General features: G+C 38.5%; 1 protein-coding gene across 1 annotated transcript in view; it reads right to left on the bottom strand.

Moving 5' to 3' along the window:
• The window catches only part of CEP170 (centrosomal protein 170), a 93,463-nt gene extending 76,572 nt beyond the window's left edge, over nucleotides 1-16,891 (bottom strand). Inside the window, exon 1 of the mRNA XM_070950587.1 lies at nucleotides 16,844-16,891. The gene's annotated coding sequence lies outside the window, so the exon portion shown is untranslated. The remainder of the gene's footprint in view (nucleotides 1-16,843) is intronic.
• Between the last annotated feature and the right edge of the window lie 88 nt (nucleotides 16,892-16,979).

Genomic DNA, 16,979 nt, shown 5'->3' with positions numbered 1-16,979 from the left:
GTTAGGACGTGGGATGATGATGGTTCTGATCCTTGTAGATAGTTCTAATGGATGGAGTAAAGAATGAAGAGGATGTTAGGATGGGAGTTGAAAATATAAGTTTCTCAGGCTAGAGATGTCAGTTATACCAACAACCATCACTTAGTTTCAAAGCCAAATGAAGGGCAAAAAGTCTATTAAATTATGGAAAGACTGGAAGGAAGAAGCACTAGAATCTATACTACTGTGGTGATTATAAGAATACAGTCATACATGCATTCGATAAAGAATTGTTATCTAGCCATGCAGGGTTGTGTGTCTGAGAGCTTTATAAGAAATATGAGCTTAGAGCCAAGCTTGGTCAAATGCCTGGAAATTTTGCCAAGGACTTGCCAATGAACTTGGCACATTTCCCCTTTTCAGGGAGGCATGCATTGAATTTCTCTCTGCTATTGGACAAGAATAAACTCTTACCCGTAAGATAGAAAAAACCCATTTATAAATCTTATAGCAGTAAAGAAATCCTTGAAATGTATAAACACAAATATATTGAAGAACGTGTTATTTTTTAAAAAAATCTTTACAAATAATTAATTAATTTAATAATTTAATATTTACATTTATATACCGCCCTTCTCCCAAAGGACTCAGGGCGGTGAACAGCCAGAAGTAAAAAACATCAAATACAAAATATAAAAACAATTTAAAGATGAATTAAACAATTTGCCCGACAGTTAAAATCCCCCATTAAAAATCCAAATTAAAATACACAATTGGCGAGATTAGGCCAGCCCGACTTGATGAAATAAAAAGGTTTTGAGGGCCCAACGGAAAGTACGTAAGTCTGGAATCGTCCGTATCTCCGGGGGGAGCTCGTTCTAGAGGGCAGGTGCTCCCACAGAGAAAGCTCTCTCCCTGGGGGCCGCCAGTCGGCATTGTTTGGCCGACGGTACCCGGAGGAGCCCCTCTCTGTGGGAGAGTACTGGCCGGTGGGTGGCTCTCGGTGGCAGAAGGCGGTCCCGTAAATATCCTGGCCCTAAGCCATGGAGCACTCTAAAGGTGGTCACCAACACCTTGAATCGCACCCGGAGGACCACTGGGAGCCAGTGCAGCTCATGCAGGAGAGGTGTTACATGGGAGTGCCATGAGGCTCCCATAATCACAACGCGGCCACATTCTGGACCAGTTGGAGCCTCCGGGTACTCTTCAAGGGGAGCCCCATGTAGAGACCATTGCAGTAGTCCAGGCGGGAAGTGACGAGGGCATGAGTGACCGTGTGTAAGGAGTCCTGATCCAGAAAGGGACGCAACTGGCGAATCAGGCGAACCTGATAAAAAGCCCCCCTGGCCACGGCCGTCACATGCTCTTCTAAAGACAGCCATGCATCCAGAAGGACACCCAAGTTGCGAGCCCTTTCTGTGGGGGCCAGCGACTCGCCCTCAATAGTCAGAGATGGCACCAACTGACTCTATCAAGACACTGGGAGCCACAGCCACTCGGTCTTGGATGGGTTGAGCTTGAGCCTGTTTCTCCCCATCCAGATCCGTACGGCCTCCAGACACCGGGACATCACGTCAAGGGCATCATTGGGGTGGTCTGGGGTGGAGATGTACAGCTGAGTGTCATCAGCGTACTGATGGTACTTCACCCCGAAACCACAGATGATCTCACCCAGAGGCTTCAAATAAATGTTGAACAGAAGGGGTGAGAGGACCAACCCCTGAGGCACCCCACATACAAGGTGCCTCGGGGTCGACCTCTGCCCCCCCGTCAACACAAACTGCACAAACTTCCTCAGAGAGGAAGGAGGAGAACCACCGCAACACGGTGCCCCCCACCCCTAACCACTCCAACCGGCACAGCATGATACCATGGTCAATGGTATCAAAAGCCGCTGAGAGATCTAACAGGACCAGGACAGAGGAACAGTCCCTGTCCCAAGCCCTCCAGAGATCATCAACCAATGCGACCAATGCAGTTTCCGTGCTGTGCCTAGACCTGAAGCCCGACTGGAACGGATTGAGATAGACCGCTTCATCCAGGTACTGGGGAAACTGTCGCACTACCACACTCTCAACAACCTTCGCCACAAAGCGAAGGTTGGAGATTGGACGATAATTTGCTAAAACAGCCGGGTCCAAGGAGGGCTTCTTGAGGAGAGGCCTCACCACCGCCTCTTCCAAGGCGGCGGGAAAGTAGCCCTCTCTCAAAGAAGCATTAACAACCTCTTGGAGCCAGCCTCGTGTAACCTCCCGGGAAGCCAACACCAACCAGGAGGGACACGGGTCCAATAAACATGTGGCCAAACTAGGTCAAAATTAATAAATCAGAATGCTGAGCACATAATAACTAATTAAGGGGACAGAAAGTGAAAATAACTGCATATCAGCTGTATCCAGTATTTACTGTATCTAGAACTGTGATGGCGAACCTATGGCACATGTGCCACAGGTGGCACGCGGAGCCCTCTCTGCGGGCACGCCAGCCGTCATCCCAGCCCAGCTCCATCGCACGCCTCCTGCTGGCCAACTGGTCTTTGGATTTCTGTCATGCATGCGTTGGGGATCAGGGCGCATGCGCGGGGGAGTACAGGTTGGTGCAGGAGGCTTTTCAGACCCAAAACGGAGTACCGGGGGTTCGTGGGTCACCCCCGCACCCCATTTTGGCTTCCAGGTTGGTGCAGGAGGTTTTCAAGGCCCAAAATGGAGCACAGGGGGCCTGGAAAACCTGCACCAACCTGGAAGACAAAACGGGGTGTGGGGATGCCCATTTTGGGGGTTCGGGCATGCATGCGTGCATTTGTGTAGGTGCGCGTTTTGCGCACTCAGCACCAAAAAGGTTAACCATCACTGATCTAGAACATAGTTGCTTTAAATTGAATTCCCCTCCCCCATAAAAAGTTGGAGCAAGCAACTTTACTACTGGAATTGGGGGAAACAAGTGGCAGAATTATGACAGATATGTAATGTAGATAAGCATTTTACATTCCTCCTATGGTGGAATATTTACTTGGAAGTATGTGCTGTGAATTTAATACCACCTATTAATTTTTTTGTCATCAGTAATGATTGCACTTTTAAAATTTAACAAGAAGAAAATTGGCTTTGCTTCTCTGAGAACCAGATTTGAATAAAAGCAGTTTCAACTCAATTTAAAGACTTAACACTTACACACTTTGAAAAAAGATGTGATGAATTTCAAAGTTCTGTGAGAGCACAGCATTGACACCTCAAAAATCTAGGATCTCCAAATTCTATTGTAAGACCTGAATAAGCATATACAGTATTCTGCTTTTTATTTCTGAATGCACATTCAAAATTATATTTCTCTTTCATAGTGGTTGAATATACATGAATATACATGAAAGTGCAGAGCTGTAAATCAAATGAAGTTAGCCTTTAAATAGAAAAATACCTGACAAGCTAAATATACTGTGGCAATAGTTTCATTCAGTGTATCAACAACAGAAGACACCAAGAAACGAACTTTCATGAATCTTACTAGAGCTTCTTAACAAGACTTTAAGAGGCCAAAGATACTCCATTTCAGATGGTCCACTTTGTAAGGACCTTAATGAATACCCTGAAATCCTAAATTGTAACCAGACTGCAATTGTTCTAAAGAGACTGATTTATACTTATTTGAAATTCCGCATGTGGTCGCTTTCTTTTTTTATTTAGATGTACTTCTACAGCTGATATCATTAATCATTTGCTTAGACTAGGCTGATTTATACTTAACTGCCAACAATAGAACTCAGATTTATAGTAAAACTAAAGTGGGTCCTAAACAACCAACACATGCCAATCCCAGCCCTATAAGGCTCAAGGAGGAGTTTGTGGTAGCAGACAACATTTGTAAAGAAAGAATCCTTCACTATGAGAATTCAGACACTTGCATAACATAGCATAAGGTTCAATAACATTAATGAAATACATATTTTCTATGCATTACAAAATAATTCATTTATTAATTTAATGTGTAGGCCAACCATATATTTTTAAGTAGGGATACTAGATCTGGGATGCAAAAATCTGGATGATTACCGATGGGAACAAAGTGTGTTGCTTTGCTCCCATCTACTAAACATCTGGGTTTTTACAGCTGATATCTGGTTTACTTTCTATGTTTTGTCCTGAAATTTCATTGACAGTTTTAAGATCCTTCTGATAATGTCTTTCTTAGTCTCTGTTTTAACTTACTAAATGATCATTTTTGTATAGTATTTAATTTATATGGTCTTTTAATTTTTTTAACTTGAATGTCAATCTGGCAATTACTGGCCAGAAACCCAAAATATTTTTGCAAATATAAATGAAATTATTTAACAATATTGAGTAGCTGCCCTAATCCATACAGATTCATTCTGAAAGGAGGAAACAAATGTTATTGTTTTAGAAGCTACACTGTTTAGTGCTGGTTTACAGAGAAACAAATGTCACAGAGGATGCAACTAATGAAAAATTATCAGTAAGAAATTTATGACCTAGAATCAGAATTCTGCATTTCTGATTCCAGCTAAAAATAAAGGCTATCACCTTTTGAATGATCTGCATATACTCTGCCAATATTTGAGTTAAATATTGATGTGAACAATTCAAATCTGAATTTGAATTGATAATCTATGAAACACGTTGTTTTTGGACTTTTAAGTCAGCAATTATTGTGTCACCGATCAAGACAAAGTGATCAAATTTCACTTCTTATAGAGCCTGTTGGTCTAGAAGAAGACGAGCCCATAAATCATATCTATTTTGCTTGATTTTTCAGCAGAGCTGAGCCTGACCTTGGCAAGCAGACTACAACAACAATCCTTTACCATGCTTCACTATCTCTCAGACATTACTGAAATGAGGTTATAGTTCTCCTTCTAAAGCCTAACGTACTTTGTAGGCATTCATGTAAGTAATCTTTTTATTTCCAGGTTTTTTTATAGAATAATTAGGGACAAAGGTTTGTGCTTCATTTAAGATATTCACTGCAGTGCAATAATGCAAAAATATTTCAGGTCCAACCATTTCTGCTGTTCTGCTTACTGCTAAATCCTACCTTCCCTTGTTCCATGCTGTTGTTTCCTTAATCACAGACTGGATTCACATACTACCATGTTTTCCCAAAAATAAGACCCTGTCTTATATTTTTTTAACCCTGAAATAAGCACTTGGCCTTATTTTTGGGGAGGTCTTATTATTTTGGGGTATGTGGAACAAGATGGGGCTCCTCTTGCCGTCTTACCTGATTTCCAGCTCTGCGTTTAAATATTTTTGGGTAGGGCTTATTTTCAGGGGGAGGCTTATTTTAGCGCATGCGCTCAAAAGCCCAATTGGCCTTATTATCAGGGGATGTCTTATATTCAGGAAACAGGGTAAGTTATACAATAATAGTTTGCCAATTAGAATTGCTTATAAACATAATACTGTATACTAAATCAAAACCAAACAATTGGTTTGACTATACATATGCAGCCTACCATGTGTCATGGGAAAGAAGTAACAGAGACATGAGTTCAAGACATGCGAACACAATAAATGTAACTATGCAACTAAAATGATGCCCTCTTGGCATAAGTAAATCACAATCGAATGGGAGCATTGTTGCTGTTTACATTAAACTAATATGAAGCCATGACACTGAAATACACCCTAAATATTAGCCAAGCACTGATACATTCTTCTACCAGATTGAAAGATTAGAAAAAGATAATACCTTTTGGGGGAAATGGATCTATTGTGAAAGTTAGAGAACCTGTAGAGGAAGAATTATGTGTACCAGCAATTAAATTTTTAATATAAAGATTAAATAGAATTATGGAATATCTTGATTGGCTAATGTTTTCTGATGGTTCAGCAAATGAAAGCCTTTTCTGAGCAACTGACTAAGTAAGGTGAAGGTAATGAAAGGTTTCTTAATGCTTCTCTGTAGCTATGCTAGGTGATAGCACAGCTTAAGCACCTAACTTGACCAAGAAGTGACAAAACTTTTTATGACAGCTGAGTCATTGTAGTGATCAAAGTAAAAAGGACCTGAGATAACTCAGGCAATCCAAATAATTTAGGTCACCTACATGTTTATCAAGCTATGCAAGAGATGATATGTATAATGATGTTAAAAATATTCCCTCATTGTTCTGTTGCCAACTGCAATTTATTAAAGTAATATAGGAAAGGAATAAAAGTTGATTCATTCAAGCAGATATAACAAATAGAATTCTGCAAGTGTTACTGAAAATGAATCCTTCTTGACTGCTTTTAGAATTTATCTAGTCAGAGAATTTAGAGATACAAATATCAGTTCATTACTGTTGAGGGAAAAAGAGCCAGCTGTTAAATGTATGAGTAGGAAGAACCAAGAAGCAACCAAACAAGACAATGAAGCAGATAACAATTTACACTCCCTAATGACAGACCAGCTCTTAGCAAGGCAGAGTTCAAGTAAACACAATATGTATTCTGACTATTCAGCTGCTATCTCTGAACAAGAACTGATTAGCTGTTTTAGTAATCTGTCATAGGAAGAACAAATACCGTTGTGGAACTAAGGTGTCAGCCAAACCAATACTCCTATTCCCAAGAAGCTCCAAACTATGCAAATTGGCATTGTTATTTTGAATTTCAAAATACCACAAAGCAAATGATCAAACAGATGAAGCAACTCATGATGAAATTGAATTGATGAAAGAATTGGCAGTTAGCAAATGATACTTGGACTTCTATAAGTCTTTGTATTTGGTCTTGTCTCCCTCTGGTAAAATATCCTGATGAGTGCTCTTTAGTTCGCCATTAGCTTATACAGCGTTTCCCTGAAAATAAGACACTGCCTTATATTTTTTTGAACCCTGAAATAAGCCTTATTGCCATGTGCTCAAAAGCCCGATTAGGCATATTATGAGGGGATGTCTTATTTTGGGGGAAACAGGGTATTAGGAATTCGATCTAGGAGATTGATATGCACTTTTGGTTAGGAGCTGGTATCTCTTTCTCTGGTGGTGTGGAGGTTGTCAGAAATCTCTAGTGATTCCATCTTCTGCTACTCAGGTTTTAAAAAGATTCTCTGCCCAGTTAGTGCTTGGATGAGAAACAAAATGAATATTGTTTTGTGTCAGTTAGAGCCACTGGAGGGCCATCCTTGCTTGGTGCCAATATCATTTGTTGGGAGGGAGAGACATGTCTCTGGGAAGTCATTAACTCAGCCTATATATTTCTGCCATAGTAGTGGCTATGAGTGTGAGTAGTAATGGGGAAAGAGGGTGGACATTTTGCTATTCCAATCCATCTTCATTAAAGTGAGGGTAAGGGGAGTCACTGCTTACTGGGCTAATAGTCTTCTGGATGCAGTGGTGCCACTCTTTGGTTTCCTACTTCTTGGAACTGAGCCCTGGGGCAAGGCTTGTTTCCATGCATTTGGCCTGCAGTTCTTGGCTCAAGCTGGCTTCAACAACAGCCACTCTTGCTTTTTAAAATATGATTTTATTCAGTTTTTTAAAACAAAAAAAATATCTATTTAATGTTAAATTTATGTTAAAGAAAACACCCATATACCAAACTCTAAACAATACAAACTAAAAAAACAGGGTGGATTTGATTTAAATCAAGTCAATTTAAATCACAATTTAAATCACAATTTAAATCACTAGTAAAAAGGCTTGATTTAAATCAACTCAATTTAAATAATACTTTTAAAGAGCAAGTCACCTCTGTCCTGCAGCGGCTCCTCTTCTGACTTGCTGTTGACTTACCAATAGTTCCAATATTGCAGAATATATAGCCTCATGCTACATAACTAAACTCCATTTCATGCTGAATAAACTAAATTAATAAAGTGCAATTACTGCTGGTTCGAATCTCTCCAAGACTCAAGGTTGACTCAGCCTTCCATCCTTTCTAAGGTAGGTGAAATGAGGACCCAGTTTGTGGGGGCAATAAGCTGACTTTGTATAAAATATACAAAAGTATGAAGGCTATTGCTTAACGCATTGTAAGCCGCACTGAGTCTCCGGAGAAGGGCGGCATATAAATCAAATTTTAAAAAAAGAAAAGTATCTTAAATAGAAAACTAACTTTGGATAGATTTTTACTCCAAAAGCATTTTATTAAAATAAATTTGATAAAAATAAAAAAAATCCGATTTAAATTTAAAAAGTCTGATTTAAACTTTAAAAATTCAGCTTCGGGTTTGAAACAGAGATGAGCACCGCCCCCTAGAGTTGGGAACGACTAGCACATATGTGCGAGGGGAACCTTTACCTTACCTTTTATACTTTTAAACAACAAACTACACACAGACTATTTGGCTTTATAATGCCTCTCTGTCAATACAAAGTTTTTTTTAAAGGCACAGAGATGACAAATTTCACTTAGCCGATATGTACATATTATTTCAGGAATAATCACTTTTTTCATGATAGTCCAGACATGATGTGACGTTTTGCATAAAATTACAAATTTTGGAAAATAATGCAATACATTACTGTGTTTAAATCCTGTTCTTGCAAAAACCTGGTTCTCCACACTGATAGTATCACTGATTATATAGTATATTAATATCATTGATTAGGTAGGGCACTCTGAATGGGCATGCTGAAAGCATGAGCACTAATGTTCCTTCATGTTTATTACATTTCCAGTATAAAAATGATGACAGCCAACCTTTTAATTTTCACTGAGAAATCCAATATGTCTGAAAAATACTTTTTTTAAAGAACTTGGCTTTTAAATCATATGAAACATAGAAAGATTGTTTTTGCTGTATTTTACATTGGCATTCTGGATAATATTTAGTAATATTGAATTGTGAATTTGATTGCTGTAAAAAACTTTTCCAATACACTTTAGGCATAAGGGCCAAACAAGGAATATACAGTGGATATAAAAAGTCTACATACCCCTGTTAAAATGCCAGGCTTTTGAGATATAAAAAAAAATCAGACCAAGATAAATAATTTCAGAATTTTTCCACCTTTAATATAACCTATAATGTATAACCTGTACAATTCAATTGAAAAACAAACTAAAATCTTTGGAGGGGGATAAATAAAAATTAAAAAATTACAATAACATATTATTGGGACTTTTTTATCGCTAACACAATGTGTAAAAACAGGGTTACATCAGATCTGGTAATTAAAAGTATAAAGTATATGCCAAAGATCCATTCTAGGTATAGCATATCAAGTCTGAATTAGGATTTTGCAATTTCTGACTCCATTCTAGATTTTCTACGTCATTCACTCAACTAAGAAATCATATATTGGGGGGGGGGTGTAAGCGGGGGGGGGGGGAGAGAAATTCCTTTGGAAATTCCTTTGATGGGAATGGATCAATTTGTGAATAAAACTACTACAATGTTCAGTTTTGTTCTTAAAGTTAGAGTAGCCATTTTGCTTTAAGACTGCATATGTACTTTTGACTGATGTCCTATGAATCCTTTGTAACAGGATTTAGTTCTCTCCTCCTGGGATTTATCTGGTTTATCCTTCTGATCTACTCTGTGGTTAGCCTTTTAATGTTGTTAGCAAGTAAAAGAAGCTCTTGTATTCTACCACCTGAACTTGATAATCTGATTATCTTTAGACACAGTATGTCAGTGGATATAAAGACTCACAGATGAAAGTACGAAGATCTCTATGCATTATTGCTTAAATTCATAAAGATTACATTATTTAGTTAATGTGCACTTAAAAAAAACTTATTCCATTTCTCCAAATACCATTTGGTTCTCTAAAACAAACTAGAAATATGATACATTTGTAACACATTTTAAAACAAATATATATTTGCACCACTTGCGAAGTAAGCAGTTTCTTATAACTGGACTATCAACAATTATAAGCTAGTATGGATATTCAAATATCTGGAGAGGCTGCAGTCAAGCTTTATACTAAGCCATTATACAGTTGTTCTTATTTTAACTTAAGAGTGCTATATGAAAACAGTACCATATTTTTTGCACAATAAGACACCCCCCACCCCAAAAAGTGGGTGGAAATGTCTGTGCGTCTTACAGAGCGAATAATGCAGTGTGGGGGAGAGGGGTTGGTGCAGCGGTGACGGCCGCCGCTCATTGCTGCCAGGGAACGCTGGAGCCTTCGTTGCCAAGCACCTGATTGGCGGTTGGATCGACATCCTGGAATATCACCGATCAACTGTTCTAGGTGGCGGGCATTGCTGCTACCGATCGCCACCAATCGCCAGCAGTGGCAATAGGCATGGCGATCCCCGCCACTTACAACAGCTGATTGGCGGTATTCTGTGAGGCCGATCCAACCATCAATCAGCGTTCCCCGGCAGCAGCAGCTTAGCTCAGTTGACCGGTGATGGGCGTAACAGAGCGGAGCCCTGAAGAGCCACATCCTGGGGCTGCAATAACATGCTGAAGCTGACCAGACTGTTTGCTGCAAGGATGCTAGCCAGATGAATACCAGATGGATGCTGGGAGGCAGATTTTTTTTCTTATTTTCCTCCTCTAAAGTTAATGTGCATCTTATGGTCCGGTGCATCTTGTAGTGCGAAAAATATGGTAATTGTAATCTGCCAACACTTATGGTTAGGCAAGGTGTATGAACAAAACCACAGAATTTTAGTTAAATTGTTATAAACACAAGAAACTAGAAATCTACACTTCTCCCCCATTAACTAAGTACCATATGCCAAAGAGCTGAGAAAGATAAATGACCATTATGCTTCCTTATTTTTAGTCTTCATGTCAATTCACAATATATATGATATATAATGTAATATAATGATATAGTACAATGATAAATTGAATTATTTTGTCACTATGTGGCTATTTATGAAAAGTTATTCTCTTTGCAACGCTATATTATGCTGTATTTCCTAGGGTTTTGCTTTGGTCAGAGGGCATTTTAAAATTTTTGAGAATATGCTGTGGATACTACTGCATGGACATTCGTGTGCTCATTAATTCAAAATTACTATTTGTTTTAATTTGTTTCTAAACATTTGTTTTTCTTATAAAAATTGCAATATAATTTAACAGTTGTATTGTTAAATACAAATGTCAGTTAACATTTTAGGAGCTAAACATCAAAACAGGTTTCCAGTCTAGAACCTGACAGAAATTTAGAGCTTGCAGAGATGCTTATTCAGTTTTCTTTCTAGTTCAGAGTTAGGAGGAGGGAACCACCACCAATCCTGCTGAGATATATGCACCAGGCTTATCAATAACTACATAAATTGCGGAAAACCACAATTTCATTAACTGGACTAACATCAGCATACTATCAAAAAAACCAAAAGCCTAATATTGTTAAGACCTGTGATGGTGAACCTATGGCACATGTGCCACAAGTGGCACACAGCATCCTCTCTGTGGGCACACAAGCCATCGCCCCAATTCAGCTCCGCCGCACATGCGCATGCCTCCCGCCGGCCAGCTGGTCAGGTCTCTGCCGCAGATGTGCGGGGGCCGGACCATGTGCACATGCACAGGGGGCACAGGGTGCGTATGCACACAGGGGTGTGGCACATGCACAGGGCTGTATGTGCATTCGCGGGGCGGGCACATGCTCAGGGGCGCATTTCATTTTGACGGTTTGGGCGAGTGCGCATACATTTGCACATACAAACACACGTGCTTTGGCTAGTCAGTCCAGAAAAGGTTAGCCATCACTGGTTTAGACTGATATTCAAACCACTTTGCTGAAGTAAGTACAGGTTATTGCTAACCACAATACTTCAATGCATGTTTTGCCAAATACAATATTTTGGATGGTATCCAAGCAAAATTTTCAACAACCCACTTCTAAGTTTCCAAATGCTAATACCAAATAGTAAGCACTGATTGGATCAAGGATTGTGCCATCATAATCAGGATTGGAAAAGGCTAATGCGATTTTTCCCCCTCCCACCTATTTGAAATAATTATGTATATTATTTTTAGAATATTAGTGATACAGAAAAATATGTAATTAATATTTAAGGTTAAAACACATTGTGCTTTTTATACTTCCAGAAATAAAAACAAAAGTGATGCAACAGACACACTGTATCAAGAAACTTAGCATTTCTCAACTATTTTGGCTTTCCTCAGTCTGCCAGATTTTTCAAAATATGGTCCTGTGGGAAAACCCTGCCCTGAAAAAAAAAGATTTTAAAACTGGATAAAAGAGTGTATATTCATTTTGAACAATTTTTATGCTATTCTTCAGATTCCATTTGTTTTGGTTACCTTTTTCCTTTACTTTTCTTTGGAGTATGCTAATTTATGACTATTTTATTAATGAGACTAGGGTTATCTTCTTCCTATTGATGAAATCATGGTCAATTAAGCCAATTACTGGCCAAGGGACTCTGATAATGATAAAATTATAACCTTAGCTGATTACTTTCCATTTATACCTTAGTTAATGGCTATACGCTTTGCATCTGGATCTCTGGAGTTTATCTTTTGCTTGGGGACTAGCAGCAAAAATGGAATACACAGCAAACATTTCACCACTGAGCAGAGTGTGTAGATATTGTCCCCTGGCTTTTCAGGTATATGAAAACCTTTTCAGGTATTAAAATGTATAAGCAATGTTTGTGGCAGTATTAGAAGTGTGTTGGTTTGGATATGAATGCATATGTTTATATGACGATTGTGCTGTATTATGGGCTGACAATCCAATAATCTAGAATAAATATTAATATAAACGCAGTATGGATCAAATACTTGTAATACAAGTAATGTATCAAAGCCCAAAGTTTTATTGTGAGGCAAATTATACATGAATGGCTAAAAATCAAAGCAAGTAGATGAAATCTGTATCAAGGAAAAATATTTATTAAAGATGCAAAAATGGATGAGGAAGCTAAATGTTACCATCTTTCCATTTTTCCTTAATTCTTACTTTTTTTCTTAACAAAACTTATCTTGAAAAGAAACAGCATGAGTGTCTATGTGTAATATGTTTACAATGACAGCAATATTTTGACTGCTCTTATAGCTTCAAAATCAAATACCACTATTTTATGATCTAATGTTGAAACTTTTTAATCACCATTTAACTCACATACATTTTTTTCTGGAAAGTTTTGTACTTTTGTTCCAAATTAAGTCCATGAAAGTTTACTCGAAAATATCACTTTTTCTACGGAACTGGTTTCTATGCTAGATAAGTATACAAATATATTGTATACAATGATTACCTTCTTCAAAATATATGCTTTAGCTCATCACTGAAAGCATAGTAAGAGCAAAGGACACTGATTCTTCTGTCTAGGCTAACATGACTCTTAGTCATGTGCGAAATATTTTAAAACAAAATCATTCCAAGTGTGAAAGAAGCTCCCTCAAACATGTTGATTTCAGTTCAAATTTGAAGCCTTTGTCACATTGTTATAATTTTTTAGTACAAGAGGCAATTGGATTTCACTAGCAATAGGTTACAAATTAAGTATCTATTTACAGAATAACTGTATTAATAATAAATTACCAACCATCCCTTTTAGAAATTATAAAGTATACATTCTTCCTCAAGAGTAATTTTAAAATGAAAAAATTAAAAGTAACTGATCTAATTTAAAAGCAAACTATCACACCTGCTACCTTCGTGATTCTTCTAACCCCCTTTATCAAGTGGTTCTATTTTTCATGACTCCTTTAAGATCTGCAAACCTAATTCAGCAGCATATAGTTTGTGTGATTTTTACAATTGCTAAACAATTCAATGAAAATTTCATTATTAGATTACATCACATGGCTATCACTGTAATAAATCAAATGTACATAGGTTTTGTATTTGCCAGGGTGGATTTAAATCACGATTTAAATCATATTTAAATCACTAGTAAAAAGGCTTGATTTAAATCAACTCAATTTAAATAATAATTTTCAAAGAGCAACTGTCATCTCTGTTCTGAAGTGGCTCCTCCTCTGACCTGCTGTTGACTCACCGAGAGTCCCATTCAATTTAATCGGACGGCTGGTGGCGGTGACACAACAAGATGAGGGATGTGGCAGGCAGCAGGTGAGTGGTTGTCCACTAACAGGCACTGCCATGATGGATCTGAAATTACAGGTGCTCTTTAATATTATATTTATAAGCTGCTTAGAAGGTTTCACTTTCATTTTTACTGCTTGCCCTTCCTCCTCACACTTAGAGCCTAGTGGTACAGATGCATTTCTCTTCAAATAATCATACAGTTTGTAGTGTACATAGATTTTCAAAATAATGGGATAAAGGAATATTCTTGAATTTTGTTTTATGATTTATCTCATGGTTACTGTGAAATTGTTTGAATGCATCAATGCAGTACACGTTATCTCAGCTTGCAGAGCTTGGATTCATTAAATGAGTTTACTAAAAATGTAAATATTGCAGAATATACAACCTCATGCTACATAAACTAAATTATTAATATATCTTAAATAGAAAACTTATCTTTAGATAGATTTTACTCCAAAAGCATTTTATTAAAATAAATTTGATTTTAAAAAATCGATTTAAATCAAAAACATCCAATTTAAATTTAAAAATCCAATTTTTAAATTTCTTTTAAAATAGTACTTGCACATTAGTGAATAACTAAATCTATAAATCACTATTGTTGAAATGTTAACTGCTAGATACTTTATTATCAATATCACAAAATCCTTTGTATATAGTACAGTTCTGGGACACTGATCACTGCAGTTCCAAAAATGAGTAGATGAAGGTGAAGAAATAAATGTGCACATTGAATGTCAAACTTTAGAGGCACCATTCAACAAAACCATTAACCTTTAATCATAGTTTTTAGATGTTTGACAATTTTGAACTTGCACACTTTGTAGCATCTTAAACCCTTGAGCATCAAATATTATTCAGCACTTAACTTTTATTAATTCATGAAATAGGCTGGATTCTTTTAAAAAAGATTAAGTTGAAGATAGGAACTTTTCCTAATGAAGAATAATTATCATTTGTTTTAAATAATTATGAGCATCTCATCCAAATATTTACAGAAGGATTTACAGTATAAAATCAACGAACTAAGAAGAACGTAAAACATTGCCTAACTTCACATATTATCCTAAACCATTATGTGATTTGCATGTCGCTTAGCAGAATGTTCTGAAACTTTGCAAACCTATGTATGACATGTGAATCCAGCCAGTGAACTTAACTGAAAGAATACCATGGGGTTTGCACACAAGACTTCAAGGGTGTGATAACTGAAAATTTATCACATATCACTTATTTTTTAAGACTCTTAAAAAAGATCCCTTGCTGCTGAAAATAGAAGTCAATAAAGGAAGACATGTTGTTTTAAATGTGAAGCAGCATAATGTAGTAGAAATAGAAAGCGGTGTTGGCAGCACCTATTTAAAATTATCCTACTTCAGACACTAGCAAGTAGCACAAATCCTTCAGCTTTCTTACCCACTAATACCATGCTCTGAACAACTCTAGCTCATTTTTAAGCTGTTTCTAATTAGGATGCTTAGGATTTTGTCCAATGCCATGTAGTAGATTAGCTGGAATGCAAATATTAAAAAGTACCTATATAAGAGTACAGTTATGAACGGAAACCCTCCCCTTCCCCCATTTCTAGCATCCGTTCCAAACAATTAGTGGATGATATCACAGAAGAAGACTCATCTGTACAGCTATCATTTGTTTCCTTTGGACTCTCTTTCCTAATATCCTGCGTATTTCAAACCTGCTAAGATTTTTTAAATTGACAGGTAGAAATCTGCTGTAGCCATATACATTCCATGTGCATCCACAACACACGATTCGAAAAGATAGCTTTGACAAAAGATATTTCTGTAATCATTTCAAAGAACCCATATTTCCTTCTGGAATCTTTTATACAGGTAAAATTATAAGAACAAAGCAGACGCAGATGGTATCAAAGGGGAGAGAGGGGAAAAGGATTGGGCATAGCTTCTCCCATAGGGATGTCTTTTAAGGTGTAAAGCTATGCATCATTTTAGGTACATTCAACCTACAAAGCAGGGTGAAAGCAGAATCTTCCCCCCCCCTCTCTCTCTCTTTCTCTCTCACACACACACAACAAATCACGTTCACATGATTCCTTCCATGTACGCCCTTCCATGTATGCGTTGAAAAGAGAAACCCGACAGCTCGCAAAAAAAAAAAAAACAACTAATCGGGAGGAAAGGGGGGAAAAAAACCGAACAAAGAAGAAAACGGTACAGTTGCAAAGAAGGGAGAGAGGGGAAAAAATGGAAAACGACGAGCCAGAACAAAACGCCCAAGCAAAGCAGTAGCCACCCACCTCCCTTCACCCCTCAAGCCGCGTCTTTCCACAAGGGGGGCTGCTTGGAGCGGGGCGGGGGCTGAAGCCTGAACTCAGGGTAGGGAAGCCTCCACGCCACGAGAGAGAGAGAGAGAGAGAGAGAGAGAGAGAGAGACCCGGGGGAAGACTGGCTCACATGTGAAGGAGGGAGGAGAGGCAAAAAGAGGAAGCGGATGGTCGAGTAAGCTCCATCTGTATCCAATCTGGACCATCCCCCCTCATATTTCATGCAGCAGCAGCAGCAACCGCCTCGATTGACTCCCAAAGGGACAGCCTTCCGCGGCCAGGAAATAGCAAAAAGGGGGTGGGTGGGGAAACGAAGCGCCAAGGAAAACGATCCTCGTAGCGGGAGCAATCTTGCCACACTGCTAATAAAAAGTACGCCGGGAGAAGGAGCCGTTATGGTTGGCTCGTATGAATTGGAGCATCAATTTATATGTGGATCCGCCCCAGGATCGAAATCGCTGCCGAAGGCAAGCCAAGGAAAGGACCGCGAAGAAAAAGAAGACGATGCCTCGTTATGTGGTTGATCGCTCGCTGCCGGGCAAAGTCACCCCTTCCCTTCTCTTCCTCTCCCCTCCCCTCCCCTCCCCGGCAAAGGATCCCGCAGCATCACTTACTCACTCCCTTTGAGGAAGCCTGAAAGTGCCGGCTCACTGATCCACCATCTTCTCCCACAACAAGGGCGCGCGGGACGGAGGGGAAAGTCAAGGGCGATCGCTGACCCTCCGCCAACCTACGTTGTTCCGCCTGTAG

The sequence above is a fragment of the Pituophis catenifer genome, unplaced genomic scaffold, assembly GCF_029215685.1.
Source record: "Pituophis catenifer annectens isolate HBS135680 unplaced genomic scaffold, rPitCat1.0.hap2 SCAF_1, whole genome shotgun sequence".
Classification (NCBI taxonomy): domain Eukaryota; kingdom Metazoa; phylum Chordata; class Lepidosauria; order Squamata; family Colubridae; genus Pituophis; species Pituophis catenifer.
The sequence above is the reverse complement of the archived record's forward strand: the minus strand, read 5'-3'. Positions and strand labels throughout refer to the sequence as shown.